Genomic DNA, 15,753 nt, shown 5'->3' on the forward strand with positions numbered 1-15,753 from the left:
GTAGTCTCCAAATCTCCTAAATAAGGAATGATGCTGTAATGTAAAATCCTCCTTATATTGAGGAGTGTCCAGGGGTGTAGTGGGGTTGGCACGGGGGTCAACACCATTCCCCCACTTTTTTGGGAATGGGCACGTGTGCCCACTCTTATTTTTAAAGAATTCTTTGGCGGTCTGCGGCTCTGGCTGTTCCCCCCCCAAGACAGAGCCGCGGACCTTGTCTCCTGTATGGAACTGCAGGCTCAGGCCGGTGGGCGGGTTGTCTCTCTGAATCTCCCATCGCAGTCTCAGACTTGAGGTGGGTTCTGGTATCATGACCCCATTCTGGGGGAAGTTCTTCCCCTTTGAGTGACACATGGGCGGGGGTGTAATGGGGCGGGCACATTTACATACCAATGATGCACATGTGCTTTAGCCATGGATAGAACCTTGCCCCCTCTTCTTTTTGACTACACCCCTGGGAGTGTCATCTCATTTAATAAACATCTGATGCCTGCTGTATATTGGAAACTGTTTCTGAACTCAGATGGGATAAAGGGGAGGTCAATCAATGTTGTCAAACCAAATAAGTTAGTTATCTGTAAGCTTAACAATAACTTGGATGTTTACTATAAAATTAAGGATCCTTGAATTGATTTTTTAAAGGTTAGGACCCTTTTACTTGGAAAACATCTCCAGTAAGCTCACTAGTTCTTAGCATATGGGAAGCTAGCTAGCATAGAACTTATAGCAACACATTTTTGTATTTATCAAATAATGAGAACCTGTACTGCTGCAATCTATTCTGTAATATACAAACTTTGATTAATATAATTTCCCAGATAAAATATTCCCCTTCATTCATTTAGTTTTGCCAGACTAGATAAAAATAGAAACAAGTCTGGAGTTTCTGGATACTTGGGAAGTTGGTAAAAGACTTATTTACTGTCATTTGCTCTTATATCCATTTGTTTAAAACATCTTTTTCAAATTACTAGCTTTGCTGTGGAAAAAATGAAGGTAGTTTCACAATGGGACATATCTGATTTGCCAAAATGACATGATACTGTTGCAGTGGTAAGATGAAAGGCTTTTATCTTGCTTGGAGACACACATTTCAATAGATAGAATGTCAAACTGCTGGGATATATTAGTCATGACATATAGTCAAGTTATTGCCTTGGGAGGTTCCACAGCTAGTGAGTCTGGAATACAAGAACATGCACAATAGGCCTATGTTGATTCTTATTTTCATGACACTAATGGAAGTTTTAAAATTTAGATTTGGCCTTATAACAACCAAAGCACATAATGCAGTATAATTTCTCATAAATATATCTGTAGTCATATCACAGAAAAAAAATCGGTGCATGTAATTTTTCCAACTTCATCTGGAAAATAGGTGTTCAGATACAGAGGACATTGTAAATAGCATACATCTCCTGTGTCAATATATATATAATGCACTTTCTAACTGAACTGGGATATAGGAAACATTATTCTAATAGATTATTTAGCTGGATATATCAAGCAGTGTGTTGCTGAATGTTGCTTTGTTAGGGCTAGACAGTACATCCCTAGTCTCAGCAAAAATGGTGCCTTAAAGGCATCATGTTAATTCTATCTTTGTGAACTGCACTTAAATATTTGTGAGCTGGTTGCAGCTAGCTATCTAGACCAAGACCCCGAGGGAGTGATTTACAAAGAAGTAAGCATTGCACCAGTTCAGTGAACTGATGTACCCATTTAACACCAAATCAGGGTAAGGAACAATATCCAATTTTCTGGGATGTGCAATGAAAAACTAGACATGCCAAAATTTAGCATCAAAAGTATTTCATATAACAGTCACAAATAATTATCTATGTAACATAAGCTAACACAATTTAGATAAATGTTAATGTAATATTAATACTGCTAGTATTTATTGTGTATTATTGATATTATGATTTATATTCTATATTATAATACCTCTTAAAGTGTGTCAACACACCTGTTTCCAAAAAAGCAAGTGTATTGCTTCACCTGGTGATCCTAAAAGTAAATTCCTCTACTAGACCAATATAGTGTATGAAGAATATGTTACCATCTCCAAGATAGTGGATGGTGTTCTGTAACGCTGGATTTGGAGTAAGGTAGAGAATGTTAAAAGGCTGATAGATTTCTGGGAGATTAACAAATGTTTTATATACTTGCAGTCTCTTAAAGGAAGAAACACGAGGAAATGTTCAAAAGCTGCACTAAATAAAAAAAAAACTAAAAGTGCCCAAGAACTCTTTCATGGAAAATGACCTTTAGAGTTATTCTCCTTTAGCCAACCACTACTTTCGCCTCTGGCCATAACCATGCAGAAAACAGATAATATTAGATGAGATGAAAAAAATGAAATCCTAAATGAAAGAAACAAATTATTTGTTGTTTGCATATTTTATACCAGTAAATAAGCATTTTGGAAAGTATCGCTACAAATTTGAATGATAGAGAGTTGAGCTTGTGTGTTTAATGAAAAAAAGCTATTTATTGAACACATAGGAAGAACTTGATGCAATTTAATAACTTTTTTTTTTTTTTTTGCGAGATGTTGGAAAAGCAAATGGGGACAATTACCTCTGGTAAAGAGACTAACAACAGATCATCCATCCAGGTCCCTTTATGTCTAGAGTATAGAGACATACAATATGCTGTCATATATACCTCTCAGCCAGGGCCTCTTAGAGGAACTACTTACTCCACTTATAAAAAAGAATTTAAACTGAGCCACTATTATCTATCTGAGCCATGGTTTTATCAATGGAACTGAATCAATATATTCCAAAGTCTCTGTGTGTATTGATCATTTCTGCCTCTTACTGTTGGGAAAAAAATAAAGAGAAAAAATGTTTCAGTTTCATGCACATTTTAAAAAAATGACTTCCTATTTTCATTTGTTATAATTGTTAAAATTATATTAAAGTATCATTTGTTATACAATTATTTTTTGTTTTACATACAGTATGGAAGAACTAGAACTTTTGTAAGATAGTTTTCTGTGTCCCTTTTTGGAACATTTATCCTCTCCATTCATAGTCACCATTGTCCCTGTGATAGAAAGATGATGAGATGATAAGAAACCCTAAAAGGAGAAGCAGAAATTAAGTTAATTTTCAATATTCAGGTAATGACTGTAAGTTGTGATTTTCTTTCCCTCTGGAAAAACACAAAAAATAGACAAAGCATTTTATTCTTTCTTGCTTGGTCTAGAATGTAAACATTTTGCTTATACATGCCGGTGATAAATAATCAGTAGTGAAATGTGGATTCTGAAGAGTAGTGATGGCTCCGTGTGCCAGTCAAGCAAGTTTCTGTTTCATCATTGTTTTTGGTTTACAGTAAAATGTGTAGAAATTTTAGGCAATAATATCTTGGGATCCTATTTCTGATTCTGGCTCAGATGTGGATTTCCTCTGAAACAAGATAAAACCATTATTAATTTTTCTTAGTTATCTTTAAATGTATTTATTGTGCAGCGAGCATTTTGTGACCATATTTTTTATTTACAAGTAACTTATTTAATTAAAGATTAGAGCTTAAAAACAACTGCCAGCTTATGTATTTTAATCATTTTTTTTATGATATACCGTAGCAAATATTTTAATTAGTAACGTGTATTAACATTTTATAGCCCATTACAGCAAATGTCATTGTTGTTTGCAATTCAGATGCACTGTAATGTTCATTGCACATTCAGACCCTCGGGAAAAAAACAAGAAATGCTTACAATGCTGTAAATAAGCAGCTACAGACAGTCCACAAAGCAGGAGCAGTACAGTAGTAAAATATGCTGAATATATCCCTAAAATGGTCATTTTAAGTTAATATAAGTTATAAAAAAACCCTGAAGCAGTATAATGAACAGATTTATTAAATATATTTAAACAAATATATTTACATAGGCTTTATATATGTAGATCTTAGTTGTTTTCAATTTGCATTGTAAAAGACACAATTTTACAAGCTTGCATTGTATCTGTCATCTTTGAATAGCAATTTTATCAGTTAATTTAGCTCTTATGTTTGGGGCTAAAGCAAGAAGATCAATTCTCTACATAAATTCATATACTCTGTTCACTTCTTGTTACTCTGCAACATTTCTTGGGACAATTGCATAAAGTGTTCAATAAGGTTTTTATCTCTTAAATCAGAAATAAACTACGGGCAGTCCACAAGCTAAGGACATCTGACATACACATGACTCCTAGATATGATTGGGGCTTCCCTGCTCATCCGTGTGCAGGACGGAGGCTTGATGGGGGGAGGGGGCGGTTTGCATGACTTGCAGAAGAAATCTTTTGCTAAACACAGCTGAGGTTGTGGGTTATCTTAAAGACTGAGCTCTTCTGCAACCTCTTGTAGCTCTTTAATGACCAAGACAAACTCTGCAGTTGTTTCTTTTTGCATTTCAAAGCACAGCTTGTTAATGAACGTAATAATTGTCTAGGCTTCATAAGTTTTTTTTTTTTTTTGCTTTGTTTCATGATTAGGTCACAGTGAGGAATTTATATAGTAACTGACACCACGCTGCCTAATAATATGTTGAGACAAACATCTGTCCTAATTGCATTTATTAAAATAATGTACATGTCCTGACTTAATACAAGTTTAACTTATGAACTAACCTGCAGTCCTAATTTCCTATGTAACCTGGGGGCTACCTATATTATAAATTGTGAGCAGGCTGTTTTGTATCACCTAAAGCAGAAATAAACTATAATACATTGCAGGTTTTTAGTGCAGAAGGGATAGGTTATTTCTCTTCTACAATAAAAGAAACTTTATGCATTAGTGTATAATCCCAGCAGACCTGGCTCCCAGGAATAAATGGATTCCCATACGCAGGAGTTAAGTCATTCCAACCTGGCCAATCAGGATGGCCGAAGATCTAGAGCCTGAAAGAGAACCAGGTGAAGATGACTGAGGAGAGGTAAGTTTATTTTAAAAAAAAATAGGAACAGGCAAGAAAATGTATCCCTATCCCTCCTGAAATTAAAAACCTTCTTGGTTGAATTGTTTACTTTTAACTTTAGTTTTGGTTTATTTACAGATAAGTGTACTATCCAATTTAAATTCAATTTATTTCAGGTAAAGAGTTTCAAAGATACATTTTACTGAATTACAACGTATGTGATAACAACCTTTCCATCCACACTTGCCTTTCCACACCCAAGTGCTCCATCCCTACATTGTTGCCAAGATTTCTACATTCTTTAATTTCAACTATGCACCTAATACTAAAGGAAACCGGGTAAGTATCACAATATAGCAAGCAGCTTGTGTTGATATCAAGCTTTATTCTTTGTTTGTCTGCTTAATAGAGATGAGGTTCAGATTTGCTGAGAATTGTGGCAAATCCAGGTTTGAAATTCACTGTCACAACACATTTATCTCCAAATTCACAGGATAATATTTTCTTCAACCAGTTCAGTGCATTGCATGGTCTTTTAGCACTGTCTATCTGGCTTTAGAATGTCATTATGGGGGCTTTGCCAATTCCTCACAATAAAAAGATGCAGTGACGCAAAGCTAGATAACTAGTAAGGTAGTCTTTTGGTCCCCTTGACTTAATGTCATGCTGAATTTGAATGTCTTCTTGTTGTGCCTTGTTCTTCTTGTTGGCTTACCGCATGAAATATCTCCATTTAGATGTGGGTTCATGTTGAAAGGCACCCTAGTCATATGCTGCATTTTCAAATAAAAAATCCAACAAATCACAAGAAAAAAAACTGCATTTTACCTGTTTTGCCTGCAGTAGCCTTTTATAAAACACCATAAAAATGTTCGGCTCCTAGGAGTCTATTTAAGAAGCACATCTGGAATTCACTGAAGCATCCCCCATGCTACTGTCATTGAAACACATGCACCTAGAAGATTCCCCACCAGGGAAGGTTTCAGTGAATATCAGATTCACACACATGTACATGTGCATTAACCACATAAACATGCTAGTTCACAAATGATTTGAGATGTTGCAAAGATTAATTTCCAATGGAATTCTACAATGCAAATGTATTTATGTACAGTATGCCAGATTTTTTTTCTAACACAGATAAATAGTATCTTCCTGTATATAATGACAAGGGAAATCCATTAGTAATGATTCATGTCAATTTTTTTTTTACAAATAGTTCAACCGGTAGTAAATTTACCATCATAACTTCAAATATTTCAATGAACTGATGCATTAAATTTTGAAAAATAAGAAACACCATGTCATTCATATGGTCTGTCAGCATATTTTATCTGAACATTCATTCATGGTTGCAAAAAAGCAAATTAAAAGTTCAGACATTTTGTGTCAGACTTCCTTTACAATCACTGACCTTAATGGAGAATCATGCCTCCAATTATTTTGATAAATCTACTTTACCTTCACAGAATTATAACCATAGCAACATTATCTCTGCATAACAGAAAGAATTTCCATTTTCATGCCTATAAGGGTAAGAGATGGTGACAAAGTAGTGAGAAGGAATATTTTTTTCTCTTTGCTTTGATCTTGACAGTGCTAAGCACAATCTTGCAAAATGTAGATGTAAATAATGGTATATTATTACAGTTGTGCTCTGAATTAAATGACTAGGACTTGTTGATACCTAGGCTTATAACAGGAACAAAATGAAACTTTGTTGCTCATAGTTTAACATCGTATTCACATATTTCTAATATGCAGCTTTCTATATTTTTGGTATTATTTATTAGTCTATTTGCAGATATGTACATCCTACCTTCATGGAAGATAAAATGATTTCCTTCTGCATTGACAGGGGGTGCAGTGGAAAATATCTTCAATGCTCTCTAATGTAAATCATACATTCTAAAGAAAGTTATGTTAATCAAATTGGGCATTTTATGTAACGATAACTACTAATACAGTTTTAGGGTCTATTTACATTCAAACCTAAATGACGTGAGTAGAACTATTTGAATTGCATGCCAATGCACTTACACAATACACCTGCACCTAAAATGCACCACAATGCACCAATGCATCTGCAAACAAAAAACTTGAGCAGCAGCGCAACGTAAGGGGTGGTAAAGTCAATGTCATTTCTCAGAAGTTTAGGTTTTCAACCAACAGTTTACTCTACTTGCCATTCTATTTTCTATTTTGTTTTTCTTTGTATTAGACTCAAGCTTCATGATCACTAGATTCAGTGAGCCATTCAAAGCAAGAAAAAGATAGACTATCATGAGAGAACCTGGGTGATCCAGCAAACCTCAAATGGATTTCTAGAAAATCATTTGCTATGGGTTGGAAAATGTTTTCAATCCTTGACCAGATCTTTTCCGGGTGGAGGTAAGCCTAAAACGTTCAGAGATCATAAACAGTAAATCTACAGCCTAAAAAGCTAAAAACATGAACTGTTGCTCAATTTTCCTGTGAGACCTCTTTGGGTATCCATTGTCCTGACATCAAGACCGGATCATTTTTACTGGGTGCCAGTCAGAATAGTTCACAGTGATAAACTGCTAAATACATTGGGCCCTAATTAAGAAAGTTCTTCAGGACAGGAGAAGGTAGATTATCATGTGAGAACCTGGATGACCTAGTAAACCTGGAATAGATTTCCTAAAAATGTTTTTATTCCTGGACCAGATTGATTCTAGGTTTGTTGGATCACCCAGGTTCTCCCTTAAAAGTCTATCTCCTAAGTTTGTTTAAAACTGATATTTCACTTTTTTGTAGAAGCTATGCACACACTTTTTGACAGTGCTGTCACTTACTGTCATATATAGGAGTAATGTATGGTCACCCAGTAAGGTGTTTTTGGATCAGCTACTTAAAATGACAGGTCTTCTGTCAACTTAGTCAAAATCAAAACTATCCTAAATAATACAAATCAACCCAACAAAGTACCTCATATTTATCTGCTTCCACTGCATACACCACCACCCTGTGTTTAAGTTTTAAATTGCACTCACTTTCCTCAATACCACACATTAGAGAAAGTTGTCCAAACCATAAACTCTTTCTCAATAAGTACTGTCTTTATTGGTTCTCTGATCAATCTTTAACTGTATACCAACTGTAGGCCATTTTACTTTTACCTTTTTTAAATATATATGCGTTACAGTCCTCTGGTGTCACCAAGTTCTTACAAATGTGTCTTGTTTTCAGGTTTTCTTGTAAATTGCTGCAACATAATGAGCATTGAAAATATTACAAAAGGGATTTGAATAATAATTCAATAAATAATCTAATCCCTCAAGATTCCCCCATTATTCCAGTTGCTCTGTCCAAATAGTCATTTTTTAAATTTCAGCAAAAAATGAAAATTTCAGTTAGTTGAAAGTGAATTTCATCCCAACTCCTCCCACCTGCCTGCATTCACACCTGACAATGTGCAAAATCCATGCGAGGCTTGCTGGATCACCCAGCTTCACTGATGAAAGTGTATCCTCTCCAGACCAGTGGTCTGAAAATGGTCAGGGTACCATTAGCTAGCAAGTGGAGGTCTGCAAAAACACACCTTTAGACCATTACTGACCTACTGCCAAATTGGTCATTATGAAAGATGTTGCACACTACAAAATGTTCACCACAGTGTCTACAGACCTCCTGGGAACACAGATGTCAAGCCCACATTCCAAAGACATAAAGTCCAGGAGAAATACAGCAAATCTGTAAGGTACATAGAGAATCTAGAGCAGCAGTCACCAACTGGTGGTCTGCAAGAAAATTTTAGAGGTCTGCAGCTCTGGCCAGTGCTCCCCACAGCAGAGTCCTTCTCCTGACCCCACTGATCATGTCCTCCGGATGGAGACAACACACCCAATTTCCAATCACAGGCTCAGACCTTCTTGCTAAACATCCTGGGGGAACAGTAGCACAGGGCTGTGGACACAACTTTTGTTGCGTCCACAATCTAGACCACTGATCTAGACTACATGTGCAACCTGAGTGGACTGAAGGTACTGCCTCATGCTACTGTTTAGTACCATAAGTTAAAAATACAAGACTGAAAACCCGTCAGGTAAAATAAGAAGAGAGAAATGGTCTGTTTGAAATCCATTACCTCTTTGGGGGTTTGTTTGCTGTTGCCCCTCCTTTCCACCTATTGTTCAATTGTGCCACTGTTTACTATATAAATACTTAAAAATAAATTAATGAAAGATACTTATTTTTACCTGAAAATACACTAAAATGATTTGACTTGAGTATTAACTTAAGGCAAAAAATGAAAAATTAGTGTTAAAAATACATGCATGGTGTGTTATTTTTAAAACATATAAAAATTATAAAAGGGAAAAAACAAACAAAAAAAATACTTCGGCTCAGTTTGTATATCTTTTTATAACCCTTTTTAGGATTTCAAGAATAAAGCTACGTACACACGTCAAATTTTTCTCGCCCGATAATTGGCTCAGGGCAGATAACAAGCGAGAATCTGGCGTGTGTACAGGCCACGTCGTTTATGGCTCGTGGACCTGTCCTGGCAGATCCACGGACAATGAACGACGAGTGATCCTAATGCAAGGGAAGGGAGAGAGCGCACAGCAGGGTGCAGCAGCAGCGTCGCTTTCCCCCTCCTGTCTCCATAGAGAAGAACAGTGCTGTATGTACAGCACTCGTTCATGCATCCTGCGGTTCTTATCATTGGAAAGGATCATAAAGGATCCTTTACAATGACAAGAATTGCACGTGTGTAAGCAGCTTAATAGGTCACTTGCTCTTGCCCATCTATTTTCATAGGCTTCCCTTCAGCCTCAAGAGGTAATTGCGTTTTCCCAACACAGGGTTGCCCCCAGCAAAGTATTGTTTCTAGGAGAACAAAGATTGGCAAACAAACTGAGACCTAGGGGTAACAAGTGTCCAATGAAAACTATAGAGAGCACATGCACGCACCTCGCAACAGGAGGTACCACAAGATCGCTCAGGGGGATAAGTACTGACAATCTCATGTATCTGACAACAAGAATTTGTTACACACTTTACATGAGGACACGGATCTATATGCTGGTGTAATATAATATACATTTAGAGTTACATGACTTTACTGGGTTCAGTACCTAATATACGTTTTTTATACACAGCTGAGACACCAGCCAGTTTTCACCTATTGCTCTTATTATCACACTTATATTTAGTAGACTTAATTTTCACCAAGTAAACGTAAGTAACAATAAGTCGTTTATTTTGCTGCTTATATTTGACTATTACAAAATGATGATTATAGATGAATATATGATGTATATTATCAGGTGTATGTCTGATGTTGATTATGATATATTGATTATACATACTAATATTGCAATATAGAAATTACCACTAATATATAATGGCTCTACTTGATAACCTCTTTTATGTACGGCTATGTAATAAGTGCTTTGTAGATACCTAATACATAAGATACTATGATGTATATTTATGTTATTGATATACCTGTAACTGATATACTTTATATTACATTCAGACCGTTACGCTCATTTAAGATCATAACCCTGAGGAAGCCTATCCGTGGTGAAACGCGTCAGAGCTTATAGGACAAACACAGTTATTTGGAATTCACTGATCACTAGAAACATTTATGTACGTACCAATCTGGTTCTGTACATCGCCTGAAATTCAGAGTATCAGTTCTTATTCTATATTTATTGACAATGTACATTACTATTTTTGTGCTGATTCCTGTGTGTAATGCTTGGTTTCTGTTCTATATCTGAATGGTGTATTTCCCATTATCACTTCTTACCGTATACATGGCAGTGTACCACTTTTCTTGGTCTATATGGATGGTATATTTCACTATATTTTATCTTTTTAGTCTGTATGGACAATGTCATTCTAGTACTTCTCTTGTCCTGTAAGCTTGGTGTATTTCAAAGTAACTGTTGAGATTTGGTATGGCCATTGTCAAACTATACAGTCAGTCTATACCATTGTCTAAATCCTCACACATTGCTAACTGGCAACTGGGGCAGCACATTCAAATTCTAAAGCTACATTCACACCTTTGCAATTTAGTGTGATATGTTGAAATAATCATGCTTGCTGAATCTTTGGTGAGGCTTGCAGAAAAATGTACTTTCCTTAGGGAGATAGGGTTGTAATGCATACAAAAAGTAAAAACACGTGTATACAAAATGTATCACCTGTCATTTATTCAATGAAAAATTCAAACATATAAATTAAGCTATAAGAACTATCTTATAGTTTGTGTAACAGTGCTGGTTTACAATAACAACTCATCAGCCACCATGAAAAAACCTTACTGTGAAGGGAGAAACTTATTAAAAAGGCCATGGCATTGATAGTTCTTTTTAATAAGCTTTAACAACCTCATAGTATTACATTTTCCCAGTAATATTAAAAAGCATTTCTTAAGAGTGGGATCTATGGTCTATACAGTGCCCTAGATGCTGTTGCAAAATTACTTTTATTGTAATTTGTGTTATTAGTTGTTTCACAATTAACACCATGCTATATTGCATGTCTCCCTTTTATGTGTGTTATTTTTTATTAGGTTCAGTTACCATAACAAATCAATCTCAGGAAGAGTTTTTTGGATGACATATTTAGTAAGAAGGAGTATAGAATAGACAAATGATTCAGTGAATATTTTGTATGTTTACTGTCTGAAACTTCTTCTTGTCATTACACCTTACTAAATACAGTTACAATTGTGCAACTCTGGTGTAATTGAAATACATAGACCAGGAAGATAGTACATCAGATAATGTTTTGGTGAATTACAGATTCTCTGCTTTATAAATATATCCCTAAAAGTGTTCAGGTTAGTACATACAAATAAAAGATTAGAAACGTAAAGAAAAGTGCCTCCATTAGTATTTGTGGAGTAGACCTCTGCAGACACACAATATATGCAGCTAACTTTTGATTAGGGGCAATTAAGCTTCACAATTTCTGAATTTAGTGTGTTTAACCTAAAATGTTGCACTAACTAGTTCACTGATGCTGTGGCTGGACAAATTTCTCCCCATCTGTACAATTTCAAGCTTTGTGCCTCTATTGTCTTCAGCTCTGGGTCAAATATGGAAGGGAAGATTTTGTATTTTATTGAATTTTGTCAATCATTTGTGACATAGGTCTGATATGCCCTATTTTGCTCCTGAAGATCAGACGTTATTGGCTGCAAGACGTGATGAGCCTATTTTTAGGACATATGTGAGAAATTGAGAGTACCAAATGTTGATGTTTTTTCTTTTCTTTTTTTGTATATGGATTATGGATTGAATTATATGAATATGGATTGAATTAAAGATGTTAAAAAGTTGCTTTGCTTAAAAAAAAAAAGAAAAAAGAAGCTTTGTTCGTTGTAAGGTATTTGTATGCCTGTAAAGATCCCTGGTATTTTTGAATTAATGGTATTTAATGAATTAATGGGATGTGGCGTTTTTCATAACTGTTTGATAGAGTAGAAAACGCAGAACAAATATATCTATCTGTAGAGAAAACGTAAAAAAAGACAACAAAAAGTCACTCAGTAAAAAATCAAACACTTTATAATAAATTGTATTCCTCAACTATGGTCATATGCAAATGAAAGATAACAATTTAAATCTACACATAAATAAAATAGTAAATATAAAGGGGTGGTATCACTAAAAGCCTCACCTGCTAGTACATATCATTTTCCAGCTGTCAATTTGACAGCTGGTAATATTGGCATAGGGAGTGGCAAGTGCACAGGTGCTAAATAGAAGAGTTGTGTCATTTAAGGCCATAATCACCTAGGTCTGTTATCCAGGTTCCTTATGGGGAGTACCAGCATATATGCTAGTTCTGGTTGGTTCTCGCGCCTTTCTGCTGAGTTTCATTTTCCCCCAATTCAACATTTGTGCCGGTTAAGCCGACTGGGGAGATAAAAGACAAACTTGTCGCTGAACCATAAGTTTTCCAAGAGCTGAGGGTCATTTTGGTAATGTTGTAGGAGTGATTCACTGAAGTTTTTGAACAACCTGAAGTCAGTACAGGTAGAGCTCTATCACTCTCTTAAGCATCCGCTGAATCGAGCTTTTATTGATGTTGAGTTCCAGTGCAGCCCTCCGGATGAACTTTCCCTGGCTTTGCACGAATGCCTGCTCCAGGAGTTCAGTGTTTTCATTAGTGCTGTAAGCAGCGAGCCTTCTACTGCGTAGTTTGTTAAGGACAGATCCTGTTTCGAGAAACTTGGACATGGATAGCATAAATTTTGTTGTGCTCATAAAGCATTTTAAACCCGCGCTAAACTGCAGTTGGGGACTAAAAAACTTTTTGCGGAGTGGCATGTTTGCAACGCTGCTCTAATGTCAATTGGCGAGCTATTGTTAAGTGAATAATACACTTACAACTGCTAAGCCTAAGTTGTCATAGGCTGATGGCCTCAAGTCTCTCCGAATGATACCTGGAAGAAAATAGAAAAAAGTGTGTAGTGACTTTTGGGACACCCTGTATTAACTAATTTTTTATTATTAAATTTTCTATATCTACAACTCAAAGTATATTTGGTGGTCAGTAGAAAGAATGCCTCTAACATTGCTGGCACAAGAAAACCCCTATCAACCTCTGAAACACTGAACGAGAGGGGGGAGAAACAATAGAGCCTGGAGATCAGCTTTAAATATTAGATAGCAATTGTGATCAATAGTCAAGTAAGGTTCTGTTTAGAGGACATAGTTACAAATGTATAGCCAGCTATAGATTTTAGGCCAAATCCTCACAATTCCATGGGCATTCTGTAATGTGAAAACTTAATTCATATGAAGAGCAAAACTTTACTGAAATTACTAAAAATCCAAACTTCTGCAAATGATATGGGACAGCACATGTAACATAAATCCATGATTAGGATATGAGTTAACAATTTCAAATACATTCTTTTATATAATAATAGGACTTTGTGTTGTCAAAAGACATCAAAATCCTGGCATCACTTCATGCGTTCGGCAAGTGCATTAAAGTGTCTGAAAGAGTGCCTGAAAACACATAGACACACATGAATATTTCTCACAGACACATCTATTAAAATACTAATTAATCAATTTTGCTATTGACCTGCTTTCAATCTGTTAAAAAATTCTAAAACATATGTTCTTTTTGAAAATAATCATTAACCTTTCACATAATGTATAACTGGCTTTATCACTTTAGAAATAAAAAAAAAACTCATGTTGAATGCTAAAAAAAGACCCAATGGGAAACACTCAAATGGTAAACTATACTGAAGGACACGAAAAGGCCCATAAAACATCAGTAGGGTTATAAAGGTCTATGGATTTTAATTGCTGTGTGCCATTGGGCCTTTACAAAGCAATCAAGCAGGCAATCTCTAAAGACACAAGTGCCGTAATACATTTAACAATAGAGTTCTCACCCCATCAGCAGACTAGGGTTTATGAAGGTCCCAATAGCAATTAATGACCTTGCACGCAAGAAGAAAAAGAGAAAATTACTTAAATTGCTTGCTCCCCCCTATATAAGTTAGACGATAAAATCAGCTTTTTTGGAAGAGGAATAGTTTACAAATAGACAAATCACCTGCTTGTTTGCTTTTCTATTTTATCTAATTTGACATTTAGCTGGCATCTGTAATTAGCTTAAAATATTCCTCATTTTAATGAACAAACAAATATGTACAGATTTCTGCTGTGGTATATCTGCATGTTTCTTTGACAGAACTTTATACACAGCTCTCCTTTGACTGATTTTTAAAAGGGAAAGCCCAAAATACTATGTTTATTACATAAAACACATAAAATTTTACTATGAAAGGGATCTGAATCAACATATGCTTCTACAAAAATACAGATAGCAGATAGAAAAAGATAAAGAAAAAAGGTAAATACTAAGGTTTGATTTAATGAAGTAGCAGAACATTTTCTCTTTGCAAAATCATTTTTTTCACTTAACCTAGTAAATAAGGTGAAGTGAAAATGCACTTTGCTATAATAGATAATCATTAGTAAAAGAAATAAAATATAATAAATATAAAAAAAATGTTTTCAGATGTGATTAGATAAATACAGGCAACACAACAATACCCTATTCATAAAGCAAAGTGAAAATTTTATTTGGAAAGTGATTATGGTTTGCTTCGTTAGTAAATCAAACCTACAGGGTACAGTTCAAACTCATCAATGAGTTAAAAAGCAAAACATTTTTCCAAAGAAAACATAAAATGATGAAAAAAATTAGGTTTGCTTGCATGTTAAAAATCTGCATAACCCTTCTTCCAGGATAATTGGAGTTTTTTTAGGGTTTCGTTTAATTTGAGTTGTGAATTCTGTCTAAAAGCAAACCAGCCTTTTAACCACCTTCTAACCATGGGCCTGATAAATTAAAGCTCTTCAAGACTTCAGAGGATTCACTTTCATTAGTGAAGCTGGGTGATCCAGCAAACTTGGAATGGATCTGGTGCAGGATTAAAAATGTTTGCAAATGTTTGCAAATTACTTTTAAGAATCCATTCCAGGTTTGCTGGATCACCCAGGTTCACTAATAAAGTATTTTCTCCAGCCTTGGAGAGCTTTAATAAATCAGGCCCCATAATCCTATCTTCCAATAGGCCCCCAAGAGCCTCCACTTCCTGGCAATAGCCTTCTCCTGTACCTGAAGAGCTGCACCAACAAAGTGGGAAGTGTGAATTCTGCTGGAATATCGCCACCAGGCTCTGCCCCCTTCTCCAATTTACAGAAAGATATAAACTGTGGGTCAGGAAGAACTTCCTTGCTTTATCAGTAAATATGCTGGGATAAAAGTGTTGTCTGACTTAATATTGTATGTACAGTACTGTGTATGTT

Source organism: Pyxicephalus adspersus, chromosome 3, assembly GCF_032062135.1.
Source record: "Pyxicephalus adspersus chromosome 3, UCB_Pads_2.0, whole genome shotgun sequence".
Taxonomy (NCBI): Eukaryota; Metazoa; Chordata; class Amphibia; order Anura; family Pyxicephalidae; genus Pyxicephalus; species Pyxicephalus adspersus.